The following is a 5,081-nucleotide window of genomic DNA, read 5'->3' as shown; positions in this document are numbered from 1 at the left end:
TTTTGGGCTGCAGCTCAGCTATCAATTACCTCTGTGCATATCAACCGTCATTATGTAAAATAACTCCGCTCCGCTCCGCTCTGCTCTGCTCAGTTCTCTTAAGTCTTGTTCTCTCGCATAACTCTCTCTCTCTCTCTCTCTCTCTCTCCCGCGCATTTTCTCCCTCTCCCACCCTCCCTCCCTCCCTCCTCCGTTGCCTTTTTTCTTTCTTTCGCACTCCATTTCGCTCCCGACCACTCTCCCCCTCACTCGCACTGTCTCCTCTGTGTCTTGGTTTCTTATTCTCTCCACTCCTCTTCCTCGCTCTCTCGCCCCTGTTACTTTCAGCACTGCTCATCCATTGCTCTATGTGTGCGTCTGTGTGTGTGTGTGTGTGTGTGTGTGTGTGTGTGCGTGTGCGTGTGCATGTGCATGTCTGTATGTCTGCCTGTCTTTGAGAGTTTCACTCAAAGTCTTCCCAGGTCCTTTTTGCAAATGACAGCATGTCTTCAGCCACCTATCCAGCCAGTAAAGTAATTATATACAGTAAAGGTTTAGGTGACTCTCAACCATTGAAAGAAAATAGATACAATAGAATGGACATGGTCAGTGACATGCAGATAGGAATATGGAGTGAATGGACCTATGTGTCAAGTGTGGATCATTGTTCTATCATCTTTATTGTCCCCTTCCACTGCATGTGAGTCTTATTGTTCTTGTTTCATGTGTTACACACTGTGAAACTCTGTAAGATGCTGATATGTTTCTGCACAAGACAAAATTCTTGTACATTTATACTTTCTCATTTATGGTTTCATCATTGCATGAGGGGAGCAGATCTATTATTATCAGGTTCTAGTTTGGCTGTGGCAGTGGAGTTTCCAGATTATGCAAGAGTTAGTGAAATTCATGTGTTATGGAGGCAAGACTGAGAGTGGTTTTCCACTTATCCTGGTGGTAAAATGAACACAACTTCTGGGTGATTTCTCCTCATCAGTGCCAATACTGGTCTCTCGCCACAGCCTCTTTCTGCCATTTTTGTCTCTCTTGTCCTTCAAATAACATCTTATCAGCATGTTGGCAAGAACATGTCTGGCTTTTCCAAACTTTTAGAGGTCTGTAACTCTGCGTATCATTATAGTTTGTTCGATCCAGTTACACCAACCACAGAACCACAATGCCTTCCAACTGTAGTTGCATCATTCAAATAGTTGTACAGCGTGGTCCGTCACCCAAAAACACCCCAGTTCAAGTCCCATATCAAGCAAGCATCTGCCCTGCTGGAGCGCTCTTGAGCAAGACACTGAATCTCTAAGCTCCTTAGAGGTCAAAGTGAAAAGATCCCAACCGGAAGCAATAGAGTATCACATTGTTGTTATTATTATTATTAGAGCGGAATAGAGAACATAATAGTAATAGTAATCCTTGTTTTTCTACTGCATGACTTCTCAGATAGCAGGCAACAGACCCATGCTATCTGATGTCATCATTAAACAATAACAAGCGCTCAGTGTAAACAGGAAACCGGAAGTTGATCTGACAGTTCAACACACTGAGAAGGAAAATCACACTGCAGATATTAGATAGATGAGGAAGATATTTAGCTGTTGTAAATGACAGACGAGAAGGAAAGCATATTGAATTGGAAGGATGGTCAGTGATACAACGATTACAACTAAAGGATCGAGAATTTGGAGTCGTATTTAACTTGTTTGCAACCAGTCATCCTTTTCATGCAGACTGTCGTTTTTTTGTGAAACGAGCAAACAGTAGCTGATCGGTTACTGGCGGTTACAGGAGTACACACACACACACACACACACAGAGAGAGAGAGAGAGAGAGAGAGAGAGAGAGAGAGAGAGAGAGAGAGAGATAGTCAAAACCATCACTCCCTCAGAAAGCTCTGCCAAGAAACTTGGCAGGCAGGTGAAATAAGACATCTAAAGAAAGCGAGGAGAGAGAGAAGAGAGAGGAGGCAGGACGAGCAAAAGCACTGATCTGTTGTTCAGTTTGTCTGTACTAACTGACTGGCTGCAATTTCTCCACCTGTCAGCAACAACTCACCAGAATGCTGTATGCATGTGCGTGTGTGTGTGTGTGTGTGTGTGTGTGTGTCGGAAAGAGTTTTTTTTTTTTTTTTTTTTTTCTACCAAGGCAGCATCGTTATTCTTGGCTCAGTAGAATAGCTTACTCTTTAGGGAATAAAAAGGACACAGACACTCTGTCTTAGACACACACACTCTGTCCCACACACACACACACACGCACCCCAAGCTGGAATTCCCCCGGATGTCACCCTTGCCCTGTTGGCATTGTGACTGTTTAAATGACAGGAGAGTGGTAGAAACAAACTCCCACAATCCTCTTTTCTCATTCTCTCTCCCTTCCATTGCCATTTATTCCCCCTCTCTCTCCCTCTCTCCCCCCTCCTCATCTCCACATTCGGTGTTTCTCTCTCTCTATATCCCACCGCCCTCTCCAGCCCCTCTCTCTGTCGCTTCCTGTCTCGCTCGCCAGGTCTGTGTTAGCCCTATATATTAAATATTAATGTCAGTTGTGCTCTGAGCCATAATTGCCATCTCAGCCTCTGAATAATGGATGTAACTGTGCCGTTCACTACTATACCGTGGCTAGCAGGCTAAAAAAAATTAGCATCACACTGTGGTTGACTACATTACCATGCCTAGTAACGTTAGGCTAAAAAAATAGCATCCCACTGTGGTTGACTGCATTACTACGACTAGCAGGCTAAAGAAAATAGCATCACAGTTAACTACTATAACATGGCCAGCAGGCTAAAAATGTAACATTACACTGTGGTTGAATACATTATGAAGACTAGCAGGCTAAAAAAAAAACTAGCATCACACTATGTTACTATGATTAACAATATACCATAACTACCAGGCTAAAAAACTAGCAAAACGCTGTGTTTGACTGCATTAACATGGCTTACATGCTAAAAAAGAAGCTAGCATTACTGTGGTTGACTACCATGGCTAGCAGGTGAAAACAAATAGCATCCTACTGTGTTTGACTGCATTACGGTGACAGGCTAAAAAATACTAGCAGCACACTATGATTAACAATATACCTAAAAAACTAGCAATACACTGTGGTTTAGTACATTACCATGGCCAGCGGGATAAAAAAGTAGCATTACACTGTGGTTTATTACATACTAGTGCAGTACCCGTTCAAAGCATGGCTGATCAGAACGGGCCGATTGCTTGGCCTCTGGTATCGCTGCTTGCAGCTTTCTCGAGAACCGCTCGTCCAAACAGCTTCACACTCGATGCTGCGCTTCCAGTCGCTCGCTTTGAGCCCGGCTGCTGCACAGAGCGCTGTTCGCTTCTTTATTCAAAGTTTACTAATATTGAACGTGTCGCATGTCCAATCCGACACTGCAGGTCCTTGGGTCCCCAGCAATACACCCGCCAAGTGTGAAGTAGATCAGATGAACGGTTCTCGAGATATGCGAAGGACACACATACAGACAGAGATTCCTTGCTTCATAGTATGATAACTAGCAGGCTAAAAGGCTAAAAAACTACACTGTGGTTAACTGCATTACCATGGCTAGTGGGCTAGCCTATCACACTGTGGTTGACTACAACACCATGGCTAGCATGCTAACCCAAGTAGCATCGTGCCGTTGTTCCTCCTTACCTTAACTTGAAAACAAGCATCTATTTTTATATTATTCTAACTTACAGTGAGTCAATGTGCAGAAAAAGGAACACAAATATGTGAAATGATTTGGTGAGGGTGCAGGGACTAAATCTATTCCTTATTCCCATCTGGTGAGAAAGGTTTTTCATATTTCTTAGAAGGGAATATGCAAACCGAATCCCCTCTGAATTCTGCTCCTGTTGCGGTGTGTTGCATTGTCAGGACTGTTGTGGCGTTCAGTCAGCATGGAGAGAGACAGCAATAATGATCTTTCTCTCCTTGTATTTCTTTCTTTCTTTCTTTCTTTCTGTCTTTCTGTCTTTCTTTCTTTCTTTCTTTCTTTCTTTCTTTCTTTCTTCTTTCTTTTTTCTTTCTTTCTTTCTTTCTTTCTTGCCTTCTCTCCACTTACTACAATTCTATCTTGTAAACCTCTTCTCTGTCCAGACGGTTTGTGTGTGTGTGTGTGTGTGTGTGTGTGTGTGTGTGTGTACAGCAGGACTGGTGTCGGGTCAGCTGTCTGAGTGTGATACTCGCAATATAGCAAAGGTCAACAGTGCTGTTATCACTCGAACATGATCGGACCTCGGAGAGAGAGAGAGAGAGTGAGGGGGAGAGAGAGAAGGAGAGGGAGAGAGAGAGAGAGAGAGAGAGTGCTCCCCTCCCCCATAGTCATTCAGACTCTAATAATTGCCCTGTTTAATTGGAGGCCTCTTAACGACCAGTGACTGGACGAGCCTATCAACTCTGGAAGCACAAGGTGTGTGTGTGTGTGTGTGTGTAGCTGGAGGGCCTTTTTGTAGCAGAGCTGATTAGGCCAGATGGGGTCAAGTGAAGGGGGAAGAGGAGCGCACACACGCTGCATTAAAATGTAGAATATGTTCTGTTGGCAATCAATGGATAAAATGATCCCACAGGAGAGAGAAGGAATCAAGCAGGAGGAAGGAATATAAAAAAATAATCAGTGATATTACTAGATCGCCATCCAATTAAGCCAATGACAGAATCTAGGTTAGTTGCACTGGAAGTGAGGGGGAAATTAATGTTGTTAGAGGGATCGGATGACTTCAGAGGTGTTTTTTTAAATCGTGCTTTAAAGTAGCATTAGTTTATTTTTATTTTGGATACATCTTTGGTGCTAAGCAGTGGCGTTTTTTTTCTGCTTTGTTTTTTTCTGTTGATGAAGTTTGAGTTTCTGTAGGTGGTGCTCTTTTTTTTGTCTAATCTGCCATGATGGCTACCGTTGCTCATGCTAACTACCCAGTTCTTCTTCTACTTATTCCAAACAAGCTTTCATCTGCTGGAAACGTAAAACGCATCTCTTCCTGTGCACCAGAGGATTTTTCCTGGGAAAGACCTACCAGACACCAGACGTTTAGCAAAGCTTTCATAAACTGGATATGGGTTGAAGCAGTATTGCGTTATGTAAATC

The sequence above is a fragment of the Centroberyx affinis genome, unplaced genomic scaffold (assembly GCF_046629955.1).
Source record: "Centroberyx affinis isolate AG114_WGS23_722 - 3 ecotype Tasmania unplaced genomic scaffold, CSIRO-AGI_Caff_v1 ptg003629l_1, whole genome shotgun sequence".
NCBI lineage: Eukaryota > Metazoa > Chordata > Actinopteri > Beryciformes > Berycidae > Centroberyx > Centroberyx affinis.
The sequence above is the reverse complement of the archived record's forward strand: the minus strand, read 5'-3'. Positions refer to the sequence as shown.